This window comes from Pseudonaja textilis, chromosome 2 (genome assembly GCF_049901715.1).
Source record: "Pseudonaja textilis isolate UNSWEBS1 chromosome 2, rPseTex1.2, whole genome shotgun sequence".
NCBI classification, from domain to species: Eukaryota; Metazoa; Chordata; class Lepidosauria; order Squamata; family Elapidae; genus Pseudonaja; species Pseudonaja textilis.
In genome coordinates, this window is record NC_141991.1 from 181,141,497 (window position 1) to 181,155,722 (window position 14,226).

Sequence of the window (14,226 nt, forward strand, 5' to 3'; positions counted from 1 at the left end):
ACACACATCACGCACTGGCCTGTGGGCCGCGAGTTTAACATCTCTAACTCCGCCTCCAGTTTAGCGAAGGGGGAAAAAGTCATGTCACGTGATGACGTGATGCCCTGAGTTTGACATCCCTGTTCTAGGTGAAAACAATAAGACTGAAGGAATAGAATTTGTGAATTGTATATAGAAAAAACTATTAAAAAGATAGATCAGTGTCCCAAAGACAATGAATGGAAAGTGGATGTAAGGGGGGTGGGGAAGGATGTGGAAGAAAACGCACAGTGGAAAGAATTGTAGAGCAAAATCGTGGCATGGGAAGCTATGTTAATGGGAAGAGTGAAACAGGATACATGGACAATGATGAAATGAGGCTGTGAATGAGAAAATGTATGCAAGAGAATATTTGCGACTAACAAGGAAGATAAGATTGTATTCTAAGTGGTATCATAGAAGATAATGGTAAAGAATATAGTCAAAGAGATTGAGGAATGGTGAAGATTAAAAGACAGAAAGAAAATGCAGAATGATTTATATTGTTTTCAAAGTTTGTGAAGAGAGCTATCCAGATGGAATTCATTTTAAAAAAAAAATTATGCAAAGTAATAAAAGAAAAATAGAGACCAGATGTTATTCTTCTGCAGATCATTGAGAAATGTATGAATGTGAGAAATCAAGTTTATTGTACATTTAATGATGTAGAGGAAGCTTATGATAGACACAGTGCATCGACTTGTACTGTAACATGTTTTATATGAAAATGCACTTGAAAAATGTGAGAAAGATAGGATATGAAGAAAGTAAAGCATGCAAGGGAAAAAGCAAAATGCTTAATGAGTAGTTCAACATTGACCAAAGAAAGAACAAGACAAAAACAAGTGATGTCTACTAGATTATGCATTATATTTAGTCATCGGTGCACCAGGAATGCTTGCAGTGACATTACAGTGGTGTTTTGGTCGGACCAAAAACAGATGCTGATTGAATGTGATTGAATGCTGAAATGGTTTAGTCATACAGAGAGAATGAATGTCACAAATCACAAAACAAGTACATGAAAGAATGAATGGGTCAAATGGAAGAGGAAAAATTGTGCCTAGGTAAGATTCTTAAAATGAAAAAATGGAAGGAAGGCATTGTAGGAAGGAACATAGAAATGTGGTGGAAAAAAGAATGGTTGGTAGAGATAAAAAGGTGTAAGTTTATTATCGATATTGCTCACATGAACCAAATTTAGCTCTTATCTTCCATCACTTTAATTTCTTTGACTTATTATGTTTTGCAGCCTTCTTGTCCTTTTCAAATGTTTACTCTAGTGATAGATATGTATTGTATAAACTCTGGTTCCATGTAAACAGCTTTATGTCCATGTAGATATTGTGTTTAGATACATTTAAATACTGTCCAGTCCCTGAGACATTCTTAACTTTGTAAATATGATCTCTTCCTTTTATTTTATTCCAGTTTTTTTTTAAATATTATAAACTATTTAGATTAGTGCTTCCCAAACCTGGGTAATAAATGATCCAAAATTGGATAAAAGTGGTTTTTCTTTGGGTAACAACACATGACCCAGTTTAGGTTAATGATCTAACTTAGAATAACAGTCAATGCAAAATGTTATTTGAAGAAAAGAATCTGTGGAATCTTTCTGATTTAACAATTCTCAAGGAACATCTTGTGGGAACTGGAGAGGTTATTTGCAAACACCTACATGTGAAAGTAAGATTTTCCAGTCTTACCTTTAAAAACAACCTTTCAGCTGTTTGCTGAACCCTGAAAATCGTTTTGGATAATGAAGGAAAAAAATTAGGAAGCACTATCTTAGAATAGTCAGAAACTGCTAATTTGTAAATAAGTGTATCTTTATAAAAGATACGAAGGGAATAGAGTGCTATAAATAAGCTAAGTGTTATAAATTGTTTCAAAATATTTTTCTCTTTGTAAAACATGTTTTTTTTACATTTTCTCCAAAACGGATGAGTCTAAATTTTATGTAACAAGAAATCTCCATCTCTGTTGTAAAGAAACCTGTCGATTTTTGTTTTGAATGGGTTACTTACATAAACCACTAGAGGGAGCTAATTTACTACCCAATATCTGCTGGAAACGAATTAAGCTTTCACTGTATTTTGGATTTGTTGATTGATTGATTTGATGGTGGTGTTAATAAATTGGCACCACCATTATTTAAGTAAATGATATGACAAGGGGAAAACTCAGTTCTGTTGCTTAAAGTGTCTTTTTTCTCATTTCAAATTCTGATACCATAACATCTTGGGTGAAATCTTTTTTCCCCCCTACAAAGGATATCAATACTTTGACAATAACCTGTTTTCTTAATATGCAGTATATAGCCATCTAAAAAAAAATTTTCATGCTTTTTTCATGCAGAGGATTTAGAGGATTGATAAAATTCGATAATTAACTTTCTTCTTTCTCCCTGTTTCTGTAAATATTAGTATATTAACCTTGAAGCACTGAACAATGCCTGTACTTGGAAATAAACCATAGCTTAGTGCAGCATATGATCGAATCCTTATATGGCATGTTAGTTAACTCTGAACAAACCATAGAGCATAACTAATTAAAGCAGATTTCTGAATGATAAGTTGCTGATAGTAAGATTTACTTCCTGCTATCTACTAGAAAATTCTTCACAGTTCACTGTTCTTACCTGCCGAGGGACAGGTACAAGTGTATTTTCCTTGGGATATGGGATATGTCTTTGCAAGACTGATTTAGTAATGGTGAATGGCACGCTACTGAAGACTGGCAGTCTTCTAGCAATTGTTTGGACTTTGAGTTGCAAATACAAACAAGATATAGTATTTTTCACAAATACAAAAGCTGACATGAAGGCTTGGGTTTGTTTCTCCTCTTCACATGCACGCACACACCAGTTCCTTCGGCCTAGCCATCTGCTGGCTATTATTATAAGAGTGGAAAAGTAGAAGTACTGTACATTCTCCAGATAAGCTGTTCAGAGCATCCATTGTTTGGGGTGATGCTTCTGTCGCTCATCTGATAGGCTGGGCTTTAACTGAGAGGATGCTCCTCCTCCACGGGACTCCTCCCTAGCGTCCCCAGTTTTTTGCTCAGCCTTTGTGGATATAGGCAGCTTAATTTCCTTTCCCTTGGCCAGAATAGCAAAGGCTTCAAAAGGAGACAACAAAAAGGTTTGCTTTTAAACTCTAAACAAATCCTTTAAGGCTTTTAGTTTCAATGAGTCAAGCAGCTCCCTCAAGCCGAGGGAGCTCACCTTAGCTTCAGATAATGATCTCTCGCCCCCAGGACGATCGGAGGCGATAACACCTCAGCCGCATGGCTAACAACTCACATTTCTTAACCCGTACCATTACCATCTTTTCAAGCCGAGCTGCTACGATCGCCGCTGCCCGCACCCAATGGGAGAGGCTCCATTTTAAAAGGGTCCAAGGTTTCTTTCTCTCCCCTGGGAACACCGTCTGGGGTGGGGGCATCAGCGCCCATCTGCCCCACCGCGCCTTTTCATTCAAGGGAAAACTCTGCAGTATCAACTCACCACAAGGTATGGAAGTGCTGCTGAGCCTATTTAACTCATTACGCACCTAAAGAGATAATGGCTGGCGCCATTGCAGACTCACTAACCATGTGGTAGTGATCTGCATTTTATTTCTGGAACTATGAGAGGCTTTTCTTTCCCCAAGCAGGGGTCTCCTTCCTGGAACCCGGGGGAAATCACCCTAATGTGTATATGTATGCATGCATGCATGCATGTATGTATATATGTATGTATGTATGTATATAGATATTCAGATATAATTATTCTATTTTGGACCCTTATTCATTAAGGAGGAAACTGTTGCCTTATGCCCTCACAGAATTAAACAGCAGCATCACAGCGAGCACCAAGGCTCGTGTCCGCCTCTGCAGGAAGCTGTCGCAGGCCTACATCTTATTTCAACAATTCCTCCTTTCTAGGCCTATGAGGTGTTCCAAATTTGGCTAATTCGGAAATAATATTAATAACAAAATAATAACAAGAATAGGAACAAGAATAGGAATTCAATATTCTTACATAAGATTATACAAAACTAGGGCGCATAGTTTTAGGGTTCCCTGGCCATTGCTGGTTCAGGCTCCTGGGCCAACCGCCCAACATTTCAGCCTCATTAACAGTAATATTTAATAAGCAGTCACAATGGCAAGCGGCAGTAGCTCAAGAGCCATGTCAAATTCTCAAAACAAATTGAAGCATTTTAAAGGGTACCTTCTAAGCAGCAGAAAAAGACACTAACAAGCACCATAAGGTACTAGAAAAGTACATGAAGAAGTTCATGTGGGAGGATGAAGAAAATTCTCAAACCTCATCTCCTCCAGGCCTACTTTGGCTCCAATCCCCCTCTGCAACCACCCCTGGATCTGTCTGTGTAATCCAGACACAGCGCAGCTGCACATGATCAGGTAGCCCATCTAGATCAGTACAAGTGACACAAAGTGCGTCTGTGGCCACATTGCTCCAACAGCGGCCAGATTCTGTCAAGATGATGACTTACTGGAAAAGATCCCCGCAAAGATGAGACTGTGGATGGAATTGGCAATAAGCCAATGTATCTCTGCAGGGATGCAGCATAATGCTCTGGCCAAAAACAGAGCGCTCCTTCCGGTCATTAAGCAGGACAGAGCATCCTTACCCTCAGGTATCTCTCCACAGGAGATTCTGTAGTTTCAGATATACTCCCACAAGGTATATAGAAGAAGCAAGGGCTATTGATCGGGTGGAGCCAGAGGACTCAGTGTTCTCCTGCTCAAATTCTAGTTAGATTTGCATCGGCTCACAATAAGAGGTGGTGGTTGATGCTATATCTTGATGACTAAAACAACGCCGGCATCATTTTGTTTATAAGAATTCCATGGCATTATCTGTTGAGAGGCAACTTCCCCTCACAAGGATCTCTGTGAGGATCCAGGGGACATTTATGCGGACCTCTTTCTATCAGGCTTCCTTTTTAAGTTGACAGCCCTCACAGAATATAGCAGCAGGGTAACAGCGAGCGCCAAGGCCCGTGTCCGCCTGGGCAGGAAGCTGTTGAGCACCAGTGACTGCAGGATCACCCAATTGCAATACAGGTCCTGAAAGGTGTTCTCTATTTGGCTTCACAATTTGATTCCATATTCAGTCATCTAATTATGAGTTTGGTAACAGAACAACAATTTATGTTAGTAGCTGTGCACAGATATAACAGTAATATTATCAATAATATAATATTAATGATATCAATATTATGAATAATAACATAATAACAAATTGAATTTACCCCCAAAAAAGGGGGGGGGAGCAAATATCAAGAGGATTCCCTGCCTCTGTTTACATCAGGCCTCTGGACCAGTCAATATTACATTAATATCACATACACATATAGCTATATAGATATAGATATTTCACCTCGTGGGCTTTAGGTCAGAATCTTCAAGGGCAACCAAAAATACCTCCAGAGGACAATAAACCAACTCAAAGTAGGTCAAAACGTCCTAGAGAGACCTCTAAGGCAACAAATGATGCCAAGAGACGCCCTATCTTTTTAAAAGATAAGCATATCTTTAAAAAAAAATGTATGAGGGAGGTTGAACAGAAGTCTCAGTCCTCTTCCCCAGCCAGGCTGGTCCCAGTTCCAGAGTGCTCGCTTCGGCAGCACATATACTAAAATTGGAATGATACAGAGAAGATTAGCATGGCCCCTGCGCAAGGATGACACGCAAATTTGTGAAGTGTTCCATATTTCACCTTGCCTCCATCCTTGCATCTCTCAATGCCATCCAGGAGAGCCTCAGAGGGACCGGTTCAACCCAGGCCTTCAGCAGCGCTACTTGCTTGACAGACAGTTGTGGGACCACACCAGAATTCCTCCTCCCAGAGGATACCCCTGACAAATTGGAGACCTGAAGGAACATGGCAATTTGAAGAGGCGCAACTGGGGTACAGTAGAAGTTGATGGCTAGGCAGCCTCCACAATCTGACCTCGATTCTAACTCGATTTAATTACTATGCAGAACGGACCCTCATTACCAGCAGTCCTTCAGAGGAGTATTATATAATCCAGTTACACATTCACATGATGCACAGGAGGAGGGAGAACTAGAGACCAGATGGAACAGGTTGAGGAAGGGTCTACTCACAACAGTGACCAAAATCTGTCAGAGGCGGATCTCCTAAAAAAAGGGGGCATGTCAGGCATTAAGCCAGACCACCGACCTTCAGGACTGTTTCACCCTCAGACTTTTTTCAAGTCTGTTGTTTCAAAAAAAAAAAAAAAAAAAAAAACCACCTACTGCCTGCCTTGATATTCCAATCCTCTCAGCCCAACAATCATTACTGTAAGTGGGGGTTCAGACAATTTAATCTTCTCCCAACCAATAATGTAAGAGGAAGTCATAACTGTCCCACAGAGGTTCTTGGACTTCATCCAGAAACAAGGGGTCTCTTCAGTGGCGTATGCCCCTCTTACAGGATATGATAGAAAAATTTTAATTTGGTTTTCTGATTCTGCTAAATTTCTCATCACCACGATAGTAAATAAAACAATAATGGCAATTCTCCTCCTCCTCTGCAATTCCAACGGAAGCAGAAGAGGCTCTCAAGTTAAAGGATATACAGGGTCGAGTTGTCTCCATGTAGGGCATGTCGATCTGATGTGTGGGCCATCAGAGTGGAGTCGGCCGCATCCCTTTTTTTTTACTAGATTGTCTCTCAGGTAGCTCCGGCATCTGAGGGAAATTATCTCAAATTCCAATATCAGGGCGCACAAGAACGCCGCAAAACTCTATTAAATTATCTGCTCGAGCCAGGGCATCTCAGGTTACTCCTCACCTACTGCTGTGGCTTCAGACATTGGCAAGCAGATAACTAATGGAAGCTTGCTTCCTCCCCAATATAGGGAGATAATTTGGTTGGTGGTGCCCCTGACCTATCTCTGATAGAGACTAGAAGCAGAAAATAAGTTCCTCTCTTTTCATAGACCCCAAAATAGTCCTTCCCAGCTTTTTGGAGAGTTCCTTCGTTCCCTCTACCGGGGACTTTTTCTCTCCAGACTCCAGGGACCGTCTGGACGCATGAATCACCAACAGTCGGATAGTTTCTGATCTGGAGATAGATACTGAAGGGGAGGGCAGAGCAAAAGAATCTCTTCAGGAACATGAAATAGAGGTTTCCGAGGCACAACATAGGCCTCACGACTGTGCCCCTATTGGTGGAAGGCTCAAGCCTTTCACGGACAGATGGGATGCCTCTACCTCTGTTTCCTGGGTTAGAGGTATCAGAAGATTAGGCCTGGCTATAGAATTTCCATCCTCTCTGCGGAACCTTTGCATTACTTGTCCTTTCTCCGGGGATCCTGTTAAAGGGGGCATGATGGAGACAGCTATTGTTCATTTATTGGAGATCCAGGCAACCGACCTGTGGCACTAGATCAGCAGGGGCAATTTTAGTTTTAAAATCACTTAATCGGTCCCTAGTTTATAGGAGGCTTAAGATGAGTATAATGAACTCCATACTTCTGAGTTTCAGAAGGGGCGACTTTCTACCCTCCATTGACTTAATGGAGGCCCATCCCCACATTCCAATTAGATCCTCACATAGCAAACCTCTTAGTTTTTGTTAGAATACTCAACGTTTTGAATGCGTTGCACTGTCCTTTGGGTTGTCATCTGCCCAAGGTTCTTACAAAGGTTCTGATGGCTCTGGCTGTCCATCTCAGGGGAACACCTGTTAGATGGCAGTGTTATTTAAATGACATTTCATTATTATCTTGTTCATATAAACAGGCAAAGCAGAGGCCTTAGCATCAGTCATCACTAGGAGAGACTTGCAGTCCATTTCTCATCACCCATGCATATGCAAGTTTCTTGCGTGGGGCTACAATTTTACGGCCTCCTGTAGTGCATTGATATCACATGTGGGACCTCAACAAGGTCCTTACCGCACTCAAGAAAACTCCCTTTGAGCCCATGTAGACTATGAGTCTCCATTCCTAAAGTACAAGGTGGTTCTCTTGGTTGCCATTACATCGGCCAGTTACATCTTGGATCTAGTAGCCTTGTCAGTTAGACAGGAGCTCTGTATTTTTCACACAGACAGAGTGATCCTTAGTCCAGATCCATCTTTTACCCATAGATAAATTTGGGTTTCCACAGACCATAGGAACTGATACTCCTGTACGTTTGTCTGAAACCGACATAAAACCTGGCACGACAATGCCACAATCTAGATGTAAGGTGAGCTTTCTGTATATATTTCAACCGCACAATGTGTGTTAGGAAACAAAAGTTCTCTTCGTTTCTTTTCAACCACCCACCATTGGGTACAAGACCTCTTCCTCAATGACCAATAAGTGGCTGAGAGCACAATTCCCAAATCCTATGAGACACAATCTCTTCCTATACCCAGGGGTATCACTGCTCATTCGACCTGGAGCGCTGCGATGTTGACAACATGGGCCACAAGTGCCAATAGAGGAAATTTACAAGGCGACAACATGGGTCTCACCATCGCCTTTTATTTAGAAACTATTAGAATGATGTCTTCGCCTCTATGGAGGCTGCCTTTGACAGAGTGCTACAAAGGGCCCATAGGGACCAAGAAAAAGGGGAATCCAAACCAGATGGAAGCCCTCACATAGACATGCCAAGCTTTGGTATATCCCAAACAATGGATGCTCTGAACAGCTCATCTGGAGAAGAAAGGGCGTTGGTACTTACCTGACACGCCCTTTCTCTGTGAACTGTGAAAAGCATCCATCCCCACCCTTATTCGTCTGGTGGGATGCTATTCCAGCCAAGTATTAGAAAGGGTGATGGAGAAGAAATATTTCATCAGTTCAACTTCGCCAAAACTGGGGACACTAGGGAGGAGTCCCGTGGAGGAGGAGGAACGTCCTCTCAATTAAAGCCCAGCCTATCAGATGAGCGACAGAAGCATCATCCCAAACAATGGATGCTCTTCACAGCTGACAGAAAAAGGGTGTGTCAGGTTAGTACCAACACCCCTTTTCATTCCTCACTGAATTATTACTAAATCACTTTGTAGGGATTTTTCTTCATGTTGGTTGCTTGTGGAATCGTGACTTTTTATGCACAGAGGAAATTAATTTGCATGGATAGAAACTCTTTAGTGGTGTACCATTCATACATTCAGTAACATGCAATGGGTCTGGTGCCACAGCTATCATTATCATGTTGGCTGTGGAATTCAGGGATTTGAAGTTCACACACCTGGAAATTGCCAAAGTTCCATCCTGTATAATTGCAAGATTACAGATGGATAGAGCTGTGGTAGCACAGTGGTTAGAAGGCAGTAGTGCAGGCTAATTCTGCCGACTGTCGGCAGTTCGAGTCTTACCGGCTCAAGCTTGATTCAGCCTTCCATCCTTAGGAGGTTGGTAAAATGAGGACCCAGATTGTTGGGGACAATATTCTGACTCTGTAAACTGCTTAGGACTGTAAAGCATCGTGAAGTGGTATATAAGTATATATGTGCTATTGCTAAGATGGACAGTTCTACTTAGCGCTTTATTATAGCATTCTGTTAGAAAAAAATCCTCAGAGCAGCAGCGCAGAGAATGTATCCATGCAGTGGAGATCAACAAATGAACGTGATAAAAGCGAAGTCAAAGCTTTGTTACTTAGGGGAAGGCCTGGAAAAAAGAGACCACTACAACCTAAATAGCTGTCTGTAATGGTGACCATTCCTGAGTTACAGCAAAGATTTAGTTGTTTCTTCTTGCTCAGGCTTGTCTTGAGAAGGTTGACACAGCATCTCTAGAGTCTTTTCTAGAGCAGATTTTGAAGGCTAATACCTTCTCAAGGGATTTCAGCACCATCTTACTATATCCTAGACTATAAAGGAATCTTTGACATCAACATGATTGTGATTATTATTTTTTTACGCTGCTCAACTCCCAACAACTCAGTATAAGTTATTGGGAGTTGTACAATAAGTCACATAGTATGGTGGTTCGTGTTTTGTGGCAAGTTAACCGCAGTTGGTTGCAACATGATAAGTCTATCCCATTTTGCATTGGAAATGGCCTTGGGACACATACAGAAGTCCCTGTTACTAAGTAGAATGGTTTGGCTGCTCAACCCCAACAAATAGAATTAAGACACCATTTAACTTTGTGGTTTCATTTTACTAGTCCAGTTTGATAAAATAAGTAGTCCGTTGAGAGTTGATTGAAAAGCACATTTGTTTTCTTTATAGCTAAAGTCATCCACTTAGCATTCTGATCTGCATATACTAGATATAGATGGCAATAATAATTAATTTTCTATGGATAATTCCTGCGGCTTGAGCATGGCACGGCTGATTCTACTCTAGAAGATACGCAGGTTCAATTGCTTCATTTTTTCATAAGAGAATAAAGTTGTCCTGCTTGATGAGCAGAGAGATTATGTCAAGGTGGCATCTCTTAAGAATCCAAACTCTTATTTTTCTGGGGTCATGAAAAATATTTAAAAGAAATGATTCCCTTTTAAATATTAAAGCATCTTCTTCTATCAGGTATGCACTGCAAATTGGGCTGGATCAGTAAGTGTGACCATAAATAACATGCTTGCAGAAAACCACTAAGCCTTCCATAGGATGCAGTTGCTTTAAAGCTGCAAAATAGAAGTGAAGCTTTAGTTCTTCTTGCCATAGTTTATGAAGAAACTTTATGAAGCATTTCTTCCAAATGCTTGGCTTGGCCGCTTTTTCTTTTACCTTCCTGCTTTTCACTGTGTTATAGCTGAAGACTTGGAGCAAGAAGGGATACAGTGCAATTGATAGGATGTGCACTGTTAGTTTTGTTTGTGATATGTGTTTTTCCCTCCCACATGATGTTCTTTCTCATTAAACCGATTCAGGCTTTGTTCTGGTTTTTAACCGTATGCCACATAAAAGTGCCTTTGCGTTAGTAGGCCAGAGTTAAAACTCACAATTATAAACTTCACTAGTTTTGACTTTTTCAATTTCAGAAAAAAAATGAGATTTTATTAGAGATAAAAGAGAGCTATACAAAGCGCCTTCAAATGTTGACACCATGTCCTTTTCCATTTTTAGTGATGATCTGAAATAAAAAATATTATGAAGACTGTCAGAGATTTCAAGTGTTTCAACAACATGAACAAAGTATTAAGTTGGTTCTGTTAACAAACAGGATTTTTTTGGTTATTCATCAGTTTCTTCAAAACTTAACATCTGTTAAATAGTTCCAATTATGGCCGTGGATTTCAAATTGGAAGAGATCAGGGAATGTGAGTATATGTGCACATACACATCCCCCAAACAAGACCAATACAAACAAAAAATGCATATTACAGCTTTTTCCGATGCAAAACCCCAATGTTATATTGATGTAAACACTGGGCATTTACCAAAAGCAATGGGCAATATAATGGTAGAATCTCAAAGATGCTATGTGATGTCTTATATGCCTTTTATCTTTTCCTTTAATGAAGCTGTTTTATTCAGTGGAGGTTTTTGATAACAGAACCAACTTTTGTTCTTTCAGTATAAACTCCTTGAATGTGCCTTTTCTTCTCTCTCAAAATCCCATTGAATAATCCTAATAGATTTAAATGGATGAAAGTCCAAATAACACTTAACATTTCATATTTGTTATTGGAGTTTCATTGAGTTCCATTGGCGGAGATTCAGCAGGTACGGGCTAATGTAAAAACTTACAAGTATAGCATGAATGGTGCTTAGATGTAAGAGTAGATTCGTTTCCTGACTTTGCGTTTACTAAAGATGTAGCAGTGACTTAACAGGCAAACGCATAGACTATCTTGAAATGTAACTAGCTCATTAAGGACACATTATTCCTTGAATTGCTGGCAATTCCACGTGGAAAGTAATGGTCTAATTTGACTTTGGTCTCTTAATTGCATAGGCCTCACTCCATTCAGGTGCCGCTTCTCTCAGAGATATCTATTATGTTCATAATTTTTTTTCAAAATGCAGAGAATAAGGAGGACCAAATTAAAAACGAAATATGGTGGCATGGTCTTTATTTGCTTCACGAGATTTTCGACATGATTCTATGGAAGGTCTTAAAAATTGAATTATGTTTGGAATTAAAATGGAAAAGAAGGAGCATCAGCCTATTTGCTAGCTTTTTTCAACTGGAATACAGCAGAGAAGACTAAGAAGTGAAGGTAACATTGCTTGTGCAATCCTGTAGAAATTAGGTATCTGATGTTCTAATCTGGCCTTGGAAATCTGGAATTTACTAAAGGCAAGTCTTTTCTTAATACAATGAGGATAGCATTGTACAATAGATCAGGTGGGCTGTGAAGAGCTATCAGTAGTTTTATGACCTTCCATTTAATAGGGAAATAGACTCATCTTGAGCATTCCCCACATAGCCCAGGAAAGTAAATTCTTATTTTCCTACCAATTGGTTGCCTCTGTCTTGGAGACTGTTAACTGCTCTTACTTGTTTATCACATTCCTGCCTGATGCAATCAAAGAGGCTGGGATTATGGTAATTAAGAGCAACCAGACAAGGCACTCAGAATTAAAACATGCCCATGTTTAAAGTACAGTAGAGGCTAAACATGCAAGGTATATATGGGTGTGCCTTGTCCTTCACAATGAGCTCTCAGAATAACTGTTGTTTTCCCAACATTTCTAGAAGGCTAAAGCTGAGGAGAGCAACCTGGATTTTAAAAGAGCTGGCGTGCACCTTAGGTATTTTGAAACTCCTGGCTCGAGGAGAAATGTTGGTCCAATGAACACTTATTAAATACCTTAAAATTAAAAAAAAACCAAACATTTATTAAATAAAGATGCCTGCCTTGAGCAGGGTGTGGACTAAAAGACTAAAAGTGCTTCCAACCCTATGATTCTCAGTTAACCCTGTTTCTCTTGTTGTCTTTGGGACTGAAGCCTCTTTTATGCCAGTAGAATTTTTGCTCCCCTTCACATCAGTGTGCGTTCGTCTTTCATCCTCTTCCTTCTTTAAATTCTTAGCCATTTATATTGCGATCTTGCCTTTTTTTTTTACTTGTTTCTATGGTATTTTTCCCTTCTGGAAAAAATCTTTGCTTCCATGAATCTCCTATGTTGTCCAGTCATTTTGTTATCTGTATGAGGCTGTTTGAAGAAATTGGACCTGGCATGAAAAATCAGAAATTACAGTGAAGAGAAGAACAACTGGCAAGGTCAGGCTTCTTAATGATGAGGTTACTGGAACAGGACTTTGGAGGCATCCAAATCAGCTGTGATGGCTCAGCTTTTTCTCGGTTAGAATAGTTGAAGGATGCTGTTGCTGAACTCCCTAACGCTTAATTTGCATTCCCACCCCCCTATAGGTTTTCATTCCATTTTATGAAAGAATCTGTTTTAAACATTTTTCTTTCCTAGAGAAATTATCACCACTGAAGCTTGATGTTCTGCTTAATTGGTTTTCACAAGCGTTGTGTGAATGTAGGCTTTCAGTGTATGCTAATCTCATCAGCTCATCCAACTCTGTTTTAAAAGAGTTAGGAGATCAGCTCTTAATTAGTCCATCCTCAGATTAGTCATGCCGGCCACATGACCACGGAGCGTCTTTGGACAGCGCTGGCTCTTCGGCTTTGTAACAGAGATGAGCACCGGCCCCTAGAGCCGGAAACGACTAGAACCAGTGGTGGGATTCAAAAACTTTTACTACTGGTTCTGTGGGCGTGGCTTGCTGGGCATGGCCATGTGACTGGGTGGGCGTGACATTTTTTGCAGCCCCCACCCATTTTGGGGAGCTTGCTCCCTAAGGCTCCTCTGGGGCTCTGGAAGAAAAGGAACAGAGCATGGGAGGGGCACGCAGCTCCCCTCCAAGCTTCGTTTTGAGAGCTTCCTAGCCTCAGAGCCTCTGGGGGGGGTGTTTTTGCTCCTCTAAGGTTCCTCTGGGGCTCTGGAAGGCAAAAAATGGAGGGGGGGCTGAGCTCCTCCCTCCATTTTTTGCCTTCCTGGGCCTCAGCAAAGGGAATCCCTGATCGTATCTATAGCTGATTGTCGGGAGGGAAAAAAAAGAAAGAAATGCCTTAGGCAAATGTCAGGCAGGCGGGCAGGGTGAGCAAGCATCGGGCAGGAGGGCAACTGTGGGGGGGGCGTTGCCAGCCAGAACTTGCTACCGGTTCAGCGACCCACACCAAATTCTTGCTACCAGTACGCCCGATCTGGTGTGAACTGGCTAAATACCACCACTGACTAGCACGCGTGTGCAAGGGGAATCTTTATCTTCA

The 14,226-nt window shown here is 40.8% G+C and overlaps 1 protein-coding gene and 1 non-coding gene across 8 annotated transcripts in view; both read left to right on the forward strand.

The window, feature by feature from the left end:
• ELAVL2 (ELAV like RNA binding protein 2) overlaps positions 1 to 14,226 on the forward strand; it is a 154,777-nt gene that overhangs the window by 85,083 nt on the left and 55,468 nt on the right. The gene's annotated exons all lie outside the window — the stretch shown is intronic.
• LOC113448052 (U6 spliceosomal RNA) lies at positions 5,645 to 5,751 on the forward strand. Its single transcript, XR_003375692.1, has one exon. It is a non-coding gene; the product is annotated as a U6 spliceosomal RNA (small nuclear RNA).